The sequence below is a fragment of the Mytilus galloprovincialis genome, chromosome 6 (assembly GCF_965363235.1).
Source record: "Mytilus galloprovincialis chromosome 6, xbMytGall1.hap1.1, whole genome shotgun sequence".
NCBI lineage: Eukaryota > Metazoa > Mollusca > Bivalvia > Mytilida > Mytilidae > Mytilus > Mytilus galloprovincialis.
Window position 1 is genome coordinate 11,859,599 of NC_134843.1, and position 17,103 is coordinate 11,876,701.

The 17,103-nt window shown below is 31.7% G+C and overlaps 1 long non-coding RNA gene across 1 annotated transcript; it reads right to left on the reverse strand.

Annotated features, from left to right (window-relative positions):
- Positions 1–290: 290 nt before the first annotated feature.
- LOC143077985 (uncharacterized) lies at positions 291–16,233 on the reverse strand. Its single transcript, XR_012978977.1, has 3 exons — positions 15,969–16,233; positions 2,676–2,912; positions 291–907 (listed from the first exon to the last, which is right to left on the reverse strand). It is a non-coding gene; the product is annotated as an uncharacterized LOC143077985 (long non-coding RNA).
- Positions 16,234–17,103: the final 870 nt, after the last annotated feature.

The following is a 17,103-nucleotide window of genomic DNA, read 5'->3' on the forward strand; positions in this document are numbered from 1 at the left end:
GACTTATGTGAATTCGATAAAAATTGAGAAATGTAAGTTGGCGAACAACTTTGTCAGGGTGGTATGCGTCTTTTATTGTTTGTTACTATATTTGGAAGTAATGGAAGGAATTGAAAGATTATAAATGTTTTTCCCGTTGTACTAGATAATTTCACTCATTGAACAAGCTTAGGGTAAAATGGGAGGCAGGGGCGTAGCTGAGTTGAAATAAAGTGCAAGCATATAACGGGAAAAATTTGCAAGCAAATGATTTTTTGCGTAAAGGCAGCTACGCGCCTGGGAGGGGTCGGATCTTATATCTAGCAGATCGTGTAAAAAGCATTAACAATAAGTGCGGTAAACTGTTTCAAAAAGTTCCAAACTAAAAACTAATCTTCTCAATAAGAATGGCATACAAGGACGAATTTCATTAATAGTAACATAACTTGGTTTTCAATTGACCATACTTTGCAATAAAGCGAACAGATCCTTGGCGATGTCTATTAAATGGTACATATACATCAGATTTTGATTTCATCTATATTTTCGTGAAAAAAACCCAATACAATCACTTAATGTCATCAGAACCACAGGTAAACATACAACAACTATACCAATAGTACCAATAGTAGAAGATGATTTCCGGTCATCACGTGCACTTGTGTGACGTCGAATATATGCTGACGTAGTTTTCTTGTCAACCTTAAGTTTTTTCTCTAGTTCTTTAATCACAGTATACAATTCTTCTTCGGACAATTTCTTGATTCCACATGGACAAAAACACTGATGTGGCTTAACAACAACTGTTGTTTTAAGTTCAGTTATAAAAATCATGTCAGTTGTTGTTTGCAAATTGACAAAGTTTGGTCAGTTGTCGACATTTTTTCAGTAGTTTCAGCGTTTGTTAATGTTGTTGGTGTTGTAATAACTGAAAAAAGTCATAAATGCAAAATGAAGTTGATCGATTTTTTAAAAGAAACTGTCACTAAAGAAAAATGTTTGTGCTTGTTAGCTTTCGATACATGAAAGGGAAAATCTGATTCGTCAACATTAACATATTCAACTAATCAGTCACAATTGTGGTGCCATTTTGCCATCTACTTCAAGATGACTGATGAGTTTAACGCATGGTATTTGACATACTTCAGTCACAATACATTGGAAGAGGGGCGAAAGATACCAGAGGGACAGTCAAACTCATAGATCGAAAATAAACTGGCAATACCATGGCTAAAAAATAAAAGACAAACAGACAAATGGTAGAACACACGACACAACATAGAAAACTAAATACTAAGCAACACGAACCAACCAAAACCTGGGGGTGATATTATGGGCTTCGGAAGGGTAAGCAGATCCTGTTCCAAATGTGGCACCCTTTGTGTAGCTCATGTTATTACAAACCCGGTAAATAGTCTTGTTTGGTAGATCACATTCGTGGTGAAAAGGGAATTCGATAGAAGTTAAAACTTTTTCACATACCCAACGTCAAAACTAAAAGGATGTATTAGGTTTTCTTGTTTTTGACTATTGGTCTGGTTTCATTTCAAATTTTTCCCGTTAACCTCTAGTATTCTTATCTTAATTTTATTTCTAAAGTTTTTAAAAAAAATATGAAAGAAAAAAGATGCCAATGTTGGCTATATGAAATCTGAAGAGAGAATCACTTCCCGCCTATTTTTCAATAGCTTATATATCATAAACAATAAAACGGACCATGCATTAACTATTGATGTCTTTATACTAAATCTATTGAATGTGCCCCAAGTCAGGGATCAATTTCACAAAAAAAATCTGATGAAATTCATGCACAAGTCAGTATACATAAGATCAATCAAAATTTTTTTGTGAGACCAACTCCATGATTATGTAATTCAGTGGTTGTCGTTTGTTGCTGTGTTACATATTTGTTTTTCGCTCAAATTTTTGTGCTTTAGTTAGGCAATTAGTTTTCTCGTTGGAATTCTTTTAAATTTGTCCTTTTGGCATTTTATAGCTGACTTGCTCATTTTTTAAAGCCGTACAGAGACCTATAGTTGTTAATTTCTGTGTCATTTTGTCTCTTGTGAAGAGTTTTCTCATTCGCAATCATAAACATCTTATTTTTATGCTTAAAATTTGTTTATAGAAGTACACCACTAATTCATGGTCCCATTGCTTTCTATGTTAAATTTCTCCATTTTAAGCAGACAAGTTTCAAGTTCAAGTAAAGTGGCAATCATTGCATGTCAAAGCAACACTTTACGGTGTCTTGTACTGAAAAAATCAATATACCTTTAATGGCATATATAAGAAAGAACTGGTTCCTGGAACTTCGGCCATGATGTACCAACACAGGTACTTTAGATCTGACAAACAGACAAAATGTACCCTCTTTTTAAAGTTTGGTACAGTTTTTTTTTTAATATTCAAAAGTCCAAACGTGTTCTACAATGATCACCAGTCCTTCAGCTTTCATTTGATATAACAAATATCTAAATATTATACGTATTTTGAAATTTACACTCATGCGTAGGATCAATTTTGTGTTAATTATGTACTACTTTCTGGTATTTGCTTTCTGGCCGGGCCCGCATTAGTTGTGTCACACCTTATCTAATTCAACTAAAACTACAGTTTGGTTTAGTATGATTAATTTAACTCTACTTCACTGCACTTGGTGATTAAGCATGCAGATAACCTAACTATATGCTTACCACAGTATTGTACATCGCAATATGCCCATCTTATAGTCGGGTTCATTGTATAACACCAAGGACCTTCTGGTTCATTGTCCGGGTTGCGACAATAATTTTTCTGGTCACCAACCAATTCTTTGAAGTTAGTTGGGTGAGGGTAGTCAGTATTCCATTTTTGACATTGAATGCCGGATATTGTGACGTTTATCTGGCCTTTGTATTCTGTCCCTAATGCTGTTATTTTGCATTCTAATTCTAAAAGATATAAGAGATATTAGTCGCAAATATATATATAGTAACGAGTTTACACAAGCCTCTTAATAATAATTAGCAGATAATTGACAGTATAATAACTGTTTGGCTTTTAATTTAGAACGACTGTTTACGGCCAAAGGGATGAGTTCAACTTTCTACTTGTTAATTTTCATTTCTATGTTAATATATAAAAAAAATTAATCTAGAAACATTCCAGCTGCGCCTGCATATGGAGTAACGTCAGGATACCCAAATTGCATCTATTTCGACAGTTTTTTCATCTATATTTCATTTGGATCTAGACAAAAAGTACACAGACTGTGTTTATTTTAAAACTCGTGTTCGGACTACATAAATGTGGTTCTGCTCAACATTCCAAAATGTGCAAAAATTACGTCATTTTCCTGTGAAAAACAAAGTGCAGTAACATGTATCTACTGTTTTCGAATACATAGCTAGTGACATTACATATTTTTTTGGTAAAAAATCTATTATAGAAAAATATTGTGTATTGGTTCCTTTTGTTGGCTAGTATACATAGAGGCATAAGTAGAACTATTATAGTATCAATCAATAGAACTCCAAATGATTTAGTGTATAGACGAATCAAACAGTTTCCGAAAAGCATGGACACTACCTCAAGTACAAATTATTGACCGTATGTACCACCATTAGTGCTCACAAACATATTTACTCTCGCCGCATTCTTTATTTGTCTGTCCAAAGTCAGGATCCTTAATGGTTGTCGTTGCTTTATGTCTTGCATATGTATTTATTTTTAAATTGTTTTGTTATAAAATAGGCCGTTAGTTTTCTCAATTGAATTGTTTCATATTTTTCATGTCGGGGACTTTTTTAGTCGACCATACGGTATGGATTATTCTCATTGTTGGATGTCGTAAGATTGTTAATAATTGCTTTAATATATTCATTTTATTTGAAGTCTTGTGGATAGTTGTCTCATCAGCAATCATACCACATCACCTTTAATATATTTAGTTATCTTTAGTTGATCAAAAACAACATCAACGTATGTCTCGATAAAAATAATATTCAAAGATCTACTACGATGTTAAATTGGCATCATATAGAAATAAGTTTCTGACATCAGACTCGGACTTCTCTTGAACTGAATTTTAATGTGCGTATTGTTATGCGTTTACTTTTCTACATTGGCTAGAGGTATAGGGAAAGGGTTGAAATCTCATAAACATGTTTAACCCCGCCGCATTTTTACGCCTGTCCCAAATCAGGAGCCTCGGGTTTTGTTGGTCTTATATTATTTTTAATTTTTGTTTTCTTGTGTACAATTTGGAGTTTAGTATGGCGCTCATTATCACTGAACTAGAATATATATTTGTTTAGGGGCCAGCTGAAGGACGCCTCCGGGTGCGTGAATTTCTCGATGCATTAAAGACCTGCTGGTGACCTTCTGCTGTTGTCGGTTCTATGGTCGGGTTGTTGTCTCTTTGACACATTCCCCATTTCCATTCTCAATTTTATTATTCAAAGTATCAAATAGTTTGTATTGATTTCTCTAAATTTACGAACTTTTCCAACATTCTCAAAGTGAAAATTAATTCAGGATATCCAGTTTGTAACCAAAGATACCGCCGAATTCAAAATCAAATCTCTGTACCTTATGAAAGAATGTTGGTAAGAAATTTTCGGTAACAACTTTCATATTGAATTTATCAGTATTTAAACATAGATTATGCTAATGGAAAATGATGTATATAGGAGCAATTTATAGGCAACCATAAAGGCTTTAACAATGTATCGGTAACTGTTTTGCAAAATATAGAAAGAACACTTATTGCTGTTTAAAAAGTTTTGAATGGTCGTCCCCTAACAATAACATATCTGCTCTTTATCAAACATATGTTTTCCTTATTATGTGTGCGTCACTGTTAATTCCTTTGCAGTTACTTGTGTAAACAAAATTCTATGGTTTTTAACGTTACCTTTCAAATTCAAACACGCATTTCTATTTAGAATGTTCTAGTAAAAAGATGTACTTGTTTTCACAGCATAGCCTCCGTAAAAGGATAATTAAAAGTATATAATTTTGGTTCTATTAAAGAAACATTTACATGAAATTTATTCAGCATGGATTGTATAAATAGAACATACATGTACAACCTCTTTCCATTACCTTTTCTACTTTAGTCTATTTTAACAAAAGGAATCGATTTTGATAAATATACCAAAAAATGTTTTATCTACGACAAGACTGAAGCTAGCCGGAAAATAACTTGCGCACAATAAGATAATTTATCATATACATATAGAAAATAATGGTATTATTGTACCCCATGATAAAACATATTTGTACATATTTTTATTAATTAAATTTGAAAAATTGCCTGTTCCGTGTCATATGACTTTTGTTATCAACTGCTTCCGGTTATATCAACTGCTTCCGTTTCATATTAACCGCTTCCGGTTATTATCAAATGCTTTGCTGTAACGTTATCGGATGACATTTCGACTACATTCGTCATATTAAGTAAAATATTCCTCACTGGTACGTTTATTTGTGCAAAAGTAGGAAACAAAAAAACATATTAGGAATCAGGGAATTATATTATCAAAAAATGCAAAGAAATATTACAACAAAAGCATTTTTTCAAAGTTTTAAAAATAGTTGTTGTCTGTATGTGTTCTGTTGCAGTAAATGATAAAAAGAACAGAACCTATCATTTTTCATATCAGACCCCTTATCAGCCCATGGTCAAAATCATCCCTCGAGCATGTCGGCTCTCAGGCTGATACCATGACCAAATGCTGATAAGGGGTCTAATATGAAAAATGCCATGAAATAATATCAGATTATTACATGGCATTTTTCATATCGCATGTATTATCAACCCTAGGTTCAATATCAGCCCAAGAGCCGCATGGCTCGAGGGCTGATATTGGCCGAGGGCTGATAATACATGCGATATGAAAAATGACATGTTATGATCTTTTTATCATATGCTTCAACAATAGAGAAAAATAACATTCAAATAATGATCCTATTTCGGCTTTCCCAAAAAGAAGTTCAAAGAGGGAAAAGTTCACGGACGTCGGACCCCAAAATTAGTACATTCGATATGAAATATTTCTATCATATGCCTCAACAGAGAAGAAAAACATTTTGATATGGACGAATCGACAAAAAAAATAAAATTTACCAATATTCATAATGAACACTGTTGAGAAAAGTCAACTTTTTCAAAGTAACTTTCTAAATTATGTTTGAATCTTTTGAAAAATACATTTATTTAATAATTTTTTTTTTATTTTTTATTTTTATTATTTTTTTTACACAATATACTTTTAATTATCAAAATAATTGTTTTGTACACACTACTTGTAATGTTTTTCACTGAAAATGTAGCATTGAGGTGTATTTTGATAATAGCATTAAATTAACGTAAATTCCATATTTTTCGAATTGGTGCTTAGAGGGCTGATATGAAAAGATTATCACATACTTCTATAGCTATCACATGCCTTTCCGTAACGTTATCACATGGCATTCCATTGATACTCGGCAAATTCCGGAAAATGAACCTCAATCCAACGTTTTCAGTGAAAAACATTACAAAGTTGTGTACAAAACAATTATTTGGATACTGTAAAGTATATTGTGTAAAAAGAATTAAAAAAAAAAAAACAACAACAAACAAACAAACAAACAAATTATTAAATAAATGCATTTTTAAAAGCTTCAAACAGAATTCAGAAAGTTACTTTAACATGTTTAATAAAGATGACTTTTCCAAACAGTGTTCATTATGTATATTTTTGTCGATTTGTCCATATTAAAATGTTTTTCTTCTCTTTTTAGGCATATGATAAAGATTTCATAACGAATGTACTAAATTTGGGGTCCGATGTCCGTGAACTTTTAACTCTTTGAACTTATATTTAGGAACAACGCAAAAGGATCAATATATGAATTTGTTATTTTCTCCATTGTTGAAGCATATAATAAAAAACCCATAACATGTCAGAATTGAACGATGGACAGTTAGTGCGTGAATTTTTCTTGCTACCTGATTGGAAGATATTACGAGACGTGAATAATCAAAGTTTATTGATTGGTTAGGACAATCCAAACCTAGTAAATGTCCTTCAATCCCGTAGATTTGTCCTCTCTATTTTAGCAATTAGATTTTGCCTGGTCATTAATCATGCATATTCATGATATTGGTACACAGGTAACTTTTATCTATAAATAGTCGAATCTTCTGGAGTTTCGTAAACAACAACGTTAAACGATATATACTACTTCATAACGTGTGACCTCACGTGTGTGGTAAAATTTGTTGATTGATGCACGTGGCTATTCTAGTAAATGAATTAATCTACAAAGCGAGAGCACTTTCCATTTTCATCAGCTAAGAGTCGACTAGCCCTTTTTGAAAGGCTTATGCTTGTTTTTCATATCGCATGTATTATCAGCCCTCGGTCAATATCAGCCCTCGAGTCATGCGGCTCTTAGGCTGATATTGTACCTAGGGCTGATAATACATGCGATATGAAAAATGCAATTAAATAATCTGATATAATCATATATTTAGTAGTAAATACGGTAGTTTTGAATATTTGATAAATAGCCTGCTGTTTAATCCATATTGCGCAACTTTCATGCACACCCTTTATCATACCCTTATCACATTTCTATTCTTTATTGCACTCTTTATCACACCCCTATTTTTTTTTTATTTTTTACAGAAAGTCAGTTTAAACAAAATATTTTTAAAACAACAGCACGCAAATTGTAAGGTAACCCAGGTGCTTCGGATAAGTAATTGAGCAGTGCTATGGATCAGAAAACAGTTCATATAATATAATACTCTCCTGTTGAAATATATGACCAAGCGTATAAAACATGGCAAAATCCGTATCACATGCCCTATTACCTTCGACCAATATCATCCTTCGGGCCTTAAGGCCCTTGGGCTGATATTGGTGTCTCGGGATGATATTGGTGTCTCGGGATGATACGACATATGATACGGATTTTGCCATGTATTCTTCTCTATTTATCGGTGTTCCCACTGTCTATATGACCTATCACTCTCCTCAGCTTTGCATATTATGGCATTGTGAGGGACGTCAAAAATATTGACCCGGATATATCAGCGACGTCACAAGTTTGACCCGAACTTATCAAGTCATCTTCCGATTTGCTAGTGAAACAAAGAAAACACTTCCAAAAGACACAAATACCGCCCGATAAATCGATTGTCAGGTTATCTGCTAGACTGACACTAATAGGTATAGGAAGCTCGACACAGTATAAAAGCTTTTTGATCTCGTTCTCTGCGCTCACTTAACAAAAAACTTCCTATTGTGACTCACAGCTGATAATTAACAATATCAACATGCCGCATACAACCTGATAATCGGTACATTGTCAAAACCGAAAATTAAAAAAAAGTCAGAAACGGCCGTTCGAAAAAATGAAATGGGATCTATAATTTATTAAACAGGCCAACAGGGAATGGCTGTATAGGTCTTGTATGGGAGAAACAGGCGCATCGTTTGCACAAGGTTTCGAGTGGCGCTGTGTTCAAAAATCTGAAACTAGGGGTCGAATATTTTTTTTTTTTACAAAAACAGGGAATTTGCCTTTTCCATTGCTTCCTATACCTATAAGTAAGATAACCTTTTTTCTACATTGAGTTGCATGCTGTGCAACACCAGATCATTTCTGATCTCTTTCTGTGTTTCAGTCATAGAGCCCTATATCAAACTGTGTTCAGTGACAGTAATCTTGGTTTTACAGAAAATTAACTAAATTAAATTAAATATTAACATTAGCAAAGTGTAGAATACAATATTCACATTTTTAACATATATATTACTTGGTCTAAAGAGATAACCTCTTGTCCAAATTTTGTACTTGCTTAAGGAATTTCTTCACTGTTATATTTATGGATAACAAAATCATGTAAGTTCATTTATCTTGTTCTTATTATTTGTCATGTTTTAGGGTTTTTTCAGATTTTCGGAATCCTCTGGTTTAATATTCTATTTGAATGCCTTAAAAAATTGCCCATTGACCCCCATTTTTCTGTTTATAAATCTTTTACATGTATAATGATAAGCCATCTGTAAAAGTCTTACAAGATTTTAATTATTTTTAACATTTTTGAGAACTGAAACTTGTCAATGACAAAGCTAAGAAAAGTCAAGAGAGAATATTTTCCCGCTAAAATTTCAATGGTTAATAACTCAAAAACAAGCAAATTGACCTATATATTTGATTGCTCTTTTGATTCATTTATTAATCCTCTATCAATATAGACTAGTGATTTGAAAAAGTTAATTATTTTGAAACTGAGAAGCGAACTCCCATTAAACGATTACTTAACCCAGAAATAATAACAGCACAGTGATATATTGTTCGGAGGAATACTTCCTTCCTCATTCGAATACTAGTATTTGGATAAGAAAAGAAAAGAAAATTAATATTATGTCACCTTCAAAAATTTGGAAACCATTGTGAATATTAAGAAAGATCAACATACTGATGAAAATCTTCCTTTTTCTTTTACAAACACTTAATTCTTTTATTTACCTTCGTAAGTTAAAACTTATAAAGAAAAGAATGTATGAATGTTATAGCTGAGCAGTACATTTGGGTATTCAATATTTTAAAAAGTTATTAAACAAAAAAATGCTGTGAACCACATTTTCATCGCTCACATCAATTCTAACTGACGGTTGACTTAGGAATATGAGTAAAAGAAATGGAACACCAATGGACAGCAACCCCACAAAAATCTAAAGTCATTTAAAGGTCGACATAAAACATACAAATGAACGACCATATCTTATGACGGTTTTATAATTCAGAATCTCCAGGACTTGTAATTGTTAAATATTATAATTTTTAATATGTTGAATCATAATAATGTTGTTTTATTAAGTGAGTGAACGTCGAAGAGCCTTTTGAATCTAACTTTTGTTCCCTTTTACCAACCCTATTTTGGGTTTGGGACTATTTTGGCACTTGATTGTTATATATATGATATGTATGTTCATTGAAGGATTTATTTGCTTGGGGGTATCTAGCTCAAATAATATTAATACATACATACATGTATCAATACTCTGGTTTCCATTTACCAGGAATAATTACATGCTCTTTCGATTGTATTTTTACTGATGGTGTAGTTTGATATTGTAACGTGTTCGCAAACGGGTGAGAACCTTTCTAACCAACCAAACCAACCACCAGACCAGACAGACACCAAGAACGAAGCAAAAGAATTTAACAGAAAATATGAAGGCTCATAATACATGAAATAATTACTAATACTGCTACTGCATACTTCATATCACATAAATATAGTTTTCTAGGTCAGCGCAGTCTCCTTTTTATGTGTGTGCGTGTGTGAGACGGATTTTATGGTAATGTAATAAGGTATCAAATCCGCCTTTACGTTGATGCTCTGAATGCAAACACAAAATCGTTTCAAGTGTATAATAACTTTTATTCACCAGATATAATATTGAAAACAACTGGAACACGGATTGACAGAAATAAGTCTCTTAAAAACAACAATCAACAATTAACCATATTCCGTATAGATTAGACGGACAGATAATAATACTCTAAAACAGCTACACCAAAAATCAACATTCAAGAAACACAGATTCTATCAGCAACTCTCCATATAAATACATGTAAAATACTACACAAATAAATAAGTCACAATTTTCGTAACCCTCTTTCTATATCATAAAAATATATCAACAGCAACACTGAATATTTAAAACAAACGGACACTTTTGCCAACTTTACGCACCTTTCTCCTATTCAAAGTTGAAATTCACTATCAAACTTTATTCTCAAAACTTATAATATTTAGAAAACAAGAAAACTATTAAATTTCGGCCTCCGTTAAAAACTGGAAACTGGAACAATTAAATGAACTGCATAAATAATTATATTTCATATATATTGCAACATTCTGAAACTTAAACTGCTGCTTTAGAAAAACTGTACCTTGAAATAAATGAGACACGTTAATAAAGCTGCTAGCCGGCGGTAGGGACAAGCTGGAACTAACTTAAAATACTATAAATCTCACGCTAGTGTTGTTATCTCGAGTGAGAAAAATCCAAATATGGGTAAAATCAATGACCAAATAAGGAAACTTCCTTATAAGGTAAATATCTTTGCACTTAACGTCTAGTCAAATGACTTCAATACAGCCCTATTACTTTGAAAAGGTGCGCAACGTCGGTGCAAAAATAGTTCATAAGAAGTTATTACTATAATCAGAATAAAACTCTCTTCTACATAAACCTTACATAAAATACTCTAACATTTATCCCTATTTTGAAAAACATACAAAAATATAACTACAACATGTTCAAGACAGTCTACAAATTATACGATTTTTTCAGTATCTATATTTTTAGACAATATACGTATAGTGTCTTGAAATATGAAATATATTTATATGAGGCTTAGAAACGGGGAAAATGCGAGGTTCGTGCCGTGTAATATTCGTTACTTCTGGTAAAAGCGAAAGTGAAAGTAATGTACAATTAATCAAAAGCTGCCGGTAAAAAAAACCACAAGTTTTCTATCATTCTGGAACATACAATATTAAAACGATTAAACAATATAGGTAATAATGAAATAGAATACACACATTTACTGCTTTAATAAAATAATACAAAGTACGGTTGACAGAAATATAGACAAAAAAATGTAAATGGTATTTAAGTTCAAACATGAAGTCTTCATTATACATAAAGTATTTACCAGATTAGCTAAATAATATCAATAAAAATTTTAGGCACTGCTATCTGTCAAAAACGTCACAATATAATCTTGTTTATTGGACTACCTTCGTGATTATTTTGTAACATCACAGCTTCGATTCTACTTACACATGTATACAAAAACATGTATTTATAAAAAATATTTCCAATAGACCGTTAAAAAACACCCAGCTTTTCTGGAGTTTATTAGAATCAATACTGCACATTTTTATCACAAATTAAAATTTCATCCGATGGAATTTCATTGTTTATGAGTGAAAAAAAAACTCATTTAACAGTCACATAAACTTAGAAACATTAATTAAATTTTACAAGATCATGTTTCACTTTATTCTTTTATACATTTTTATAAAGAGGACTTGGTTTTTCAGTTTTAGTATGTTTGCGTCCCAGTTTATTCTTTTGCATTGATATCTTTGTTAATACAATTCTTTATAATTACATTAGATGTATGTTTCATTATGCCATGATACGTTATTTTGATTAGCTAACTGCACATCACGTGTTATTCCGTAAGCAATTGCATTTCTCAATAAAACTTTTCGTTCATGATAACACGTGGTCCCACAATAAAGTGCACAGGTGAATTAAATAAAATCATAATAAAATTCGTGTTTTCATGATCATTGCTAAAAAAAATGTAATTATAAGTATTGAATGCTTCTTTTTGTAACTTCATAGGGTTGTAAAAGTGTTGACCGTACGCACATTTTTAAGCGCTTCATACAAAATGTACTTCGGCCAACGCTTTGACACCCTAATGAAGTTATAAAAAGAAGCATTCAATTCTTAAATAAATGGCTTTTAACAAAGCGTGTTCATTCAAATTTATGTATGTTTATTGAAGAACACGTTTGTTTTACAGCATATTCTCTAAAAAGAATGAATGTAAATCCATATGTTGGTCAAAAAAACATTTACATGACAATAATGAATATTGAATGAATGAATACATAATACAAGATCTTTTTTTCTATTTTATAACTTATGTCTATTCTTATCAAAATGATTCGATTTTGACATATTTTTTTAAAACTGTTATATTCACTCGCGATACTCGGACACGCGTTCTTAAATAGTAAATTTGGTACCGATAAATTTGGTACGCTACCGAAATTGACCAAAAAATTTGCAAAGCAAAAAGTGTAAAATCTTAGACTATAAACAACAAACAAGACCACGTTCTTCAGTCACTATTGGATGGTTGTCCTATTGGCAATCTTGTGGATTTCTGTGTCATTTGGTCTCTTTTGATCCTCAATATTCTTCAACTTTGTACTTGTTTGGTTTTATAAATATTTTGATATGAGCGTCACTGATGAGTCAAGTATGTAGACAAAACGCACGTCTGGCGTACTAAATTATAATCCTGGTACCTTTGATAACTATTGAAGTGTTGTTTATTGGAAATCATATTCCATCTTCTTATTTATATATTCACCACATCTCATTATTATTATATTATATTGCACTAGTTGCCTCCTTTGGTCCCTGTTGGATGGTTGCATCATTGCATTTTTACCACATCTCATTATTTCTTTACGTATAAAGTCTATTAGATTTAAATGCCAATGTCATGTCAGCTCAACTTGAGGAAGATGTAACCTAATTTGTTTCATCAGGTACAATTTGAACAGATATTTGATGAAACATTAACCAAGAGGATACTGATTTACAAAGTGACTTTATTTATTGAAAAACCGCAGCACAGTGTATATTGTTTTCGTGAATTTTTACTTCCAGATTCGATTACCAGTATTTATATAGAATATAGGAAAATGACTGAATAATTGAGAAATAACACTTTCAAAATTTTGCACCAGTAGAGAACTTCATAAAATATAAAAAAAAATCAACATAGCGATCAATTGAACATATTGACTACTACTATAAAACGTGTCACGGTACTTTTCTATCCCAAATTCATGTATTTGGTATTAATGTTATATTGGTTATTCTCATCGGATTTTGTCTAATGCTTAGTCCGTTGCTGTGTGTGTTACATTTTAATGTTGTGTCGTTGTTCTCCTCTAATTTTTAATGCGTTTCCCTCAGTTTTGGTTTGTTACCCCGATTTTGTTTTTTGTCCATGAGTTTTGAACAGCGGTATACTACTGTTGCCTTTATATATGTTTCTACAAACATTTAGAAGGCATATTCATTTACATTTTGTCTCGACTTCATGATCTTACAAAGAAAAAAATACGAATCGTATCGATGAGTGGAACATTTGTGTATTCAACATTGCACATGTCAACATTTAAACTTTAACTGACGTTGACTTGGGAATATGAGCCAAAAGAAGCAAGCCTTAACAAATATAAAAAGCCGTTTGGGCGATATAAATAGTCAACATTTAACGGTTTCGCCAATATTTTTTAAATCAAAACTCAACGTTATGAATATAAAAGAGGGGCGAAAGATACAAGAGGGACTGTCAAACTCATAAATCGAAAACAAACTGACAATGCCATGGCTTAATAATTAAAAAGCAAAGAGACAAACCATAGTACACAAAATAGTTAGAAAACTAAAAACTAAGCAACACGAACCCCACCAAAAACTAATGGTGATCTCAGGTGCTCCGGACGGGTAAGTATATATACTGCTCTACACGTGGCACCCGTCGTGCTGCTCATGTTATTAAAAACCCGGTAGGTCACATTCGTGGTATAAATTTTTACATGAAATTTTAAAATAAAATTCTAAATAGCTAATAAGGGTAAAAAAAATCATATTAAAAGAAAAGTCGTTTTCACCATTAACAAAGAATTTCTTCATAGCTAGGGATTGGGCACTTGCATTCAAAATTTTTAATTTTCAGCTCTGGAGGAATCAAAGTTTAAATATTTTTGAAACGTTTATTCCTTTTCAATAAACAATAAAGGAAATTCTACTTTCTTTTTATGACAAAAATTAAACATCAAATAATATATTTTATGATTCCTGTATACACTGTTTTTGTTTTGTTTCTTTTGTGTTGGTTATTTGCTGCATCGTAAATGTTTTATCATTTTACGTTAACTTGTCGATTTATGATCGAAAATTATAGAAGCAATTAATTTTCAAGTCACATTAAAATTATTTTCATGCTACGCCGACAGATCGTTAATTTCTCCTCATGTCACGAAGACGTTACACAACTTTCAAAAGAAATACGCAGCATTCAAGATGTACAACACACAGTACATGATCTCAAAAACAAAACTAAAAGAAATATTCAATTCCCAGAATTTATGGTTTCCCGCAGAAGTAAGTGTTATTTTATATGGTTATCTTATTAATGATTTAAATTTCCTCAACTGTAGAGAGCAATTGTAGGTATGCTTTCTAGCTTCGTGATATTTTCTATCATTACATGTATAATGAAATATTCCCCCAAAAACTAGATCTAAACAGAAGTCTTGCTCAGAATTTACACATTATTATTATGAGTTTTACATGAGAACATCATATATTTTTCATATAAATAGTTATAAAAAATAATATTGGTGAATAAGAATAAGAATAAGAATAGTTATTATTCCAATCAAGGGCCCTTGATGGGCAGCATAACATGTACTGTGTAACACATAAAACAATACTTCAGGATTTGTAACAGAAAAACATTTTTATATATTGAAATGAAACATTGAAAAGTTCAGACAGATGTTATCATCTTCATTCAATAAAAATCACATAATTCCAGGCAGGATCAGAACTATAAAATCATTACAATTATCATGATGTGTGTTTGTTTATTTCTAAATTGGCTAAAGGTATACAGGGGAGGGTTGAGATCTCACTGAAATGTTTAACCCCGCAGCTTTTTTTTTTTTACATCTGTCCGAAGTAAAACTTCTCTGGCCTTTCTTAGTCTTGTATGTTTTTGTAATGGTGAATTTGACATCCATTTCCATTTCATCAACATACATTTTTGTTACAAGATGTAGGAAAACATCTATTTCGATGGGATTGGCCACGATTATTATACATTTTATTTTTATTTTATAGCTCTTCATCCTTTAAATGAGCTTTGGATTTCCAAAGAAATGTACCACAGTTAATTCATTGAATTTAAAACAAAAAACAATTTGTATATTTATAAGTTTTTACAATAAACCATATGTTTTGGCTTATAACCCTTTATCGAATAGAATACGGTATTCAACAGAGAAAACAGAATACATGTGCCGTTTGGCGGACAAAATATATCGGATGTTTAAATATAAAGTTTTCTATATCGCAAAAAAAAATAAAAATATATCAACATACCTTTGCTTTCCGTAATCGACGTGAAGAAACTCCCAAATATAATTAGTTTGATGTATATCATACCGTGCGTAGTATATCATACCGACTTCCAAATATGATTGTTTTGATGAATATCATACCGTGAACATAGAATTAAAACATCCAAATATTAAAACTTCTTGGATCGAGTGTTACATTTTATACCCTTTATCTGATCAACTCTGATAAAACAATAATTATTAAAACTAATATTCCCGCAGAAGGAACAAATAATCATTTAAAATGGTTAAACTATTCATTCCATGTCAATCAGCATTAATTTTGCTTATGATATTGTTCAAAGTTGGTTCAGTTTAAACAGTTTTATACTTTTCTCTCTGTAAATGTATACTACGTATTCAATCAATAATAAGTTTGTATAGAATTCCACAGGGTTCTTGCACTTTGAATTTAATCTCATGATGACAAGGCTTATCCAAAAATACACAGCAACTCAACCAGAAAGAGGACTGATATATAAGAAGTTGAGATCCACCAGATGCATGTTGCTTAATGCGACAAAAAAACCGTCGAACCAAGGGCAACAATATTGGACGCATTTTCGGATAAAAAAAAAACTTCGGACAAAAAACAATACCAAATAACGATAATAAATTGTTTCTGTACAACTTTATAATATCTATTATATAGTTAAACTGTCAAAATTAAAGAAATATCAAATTGCACGGAGAACTGTAGTGGAATCTATTTCTCTCCTTATTTTTAGACGATATGTTTGCAAAAAAAAGTATAACAAAAATATCGAACTTCGAACAAATTCAAAAAGGGACAGTCCATAAAAAATCGAAGAATCAAACTCTATATCAATTAACGGAAAAGTAAAAATGAAACTGCCGTCTTCTTGACTTAATACGGGCATTTCTGGAAGAAAATGGTGGTTTAAACGTGGTTTATAGCTAGCCAAACTTCCTCCCTTGTATGACAGTTATTTATTGTATCGTTATATTGACAAAATTGGGTAAGCAACCGAAACATACATAAAAGGGTAATGCAACAATATTTTGGATCCAGCAGTCAAAACTTTATAGTATACATTACTGACAACAACACAACCGACTAAAAAATGAAAACAAACATAAAATTAAATGGTAAAAAC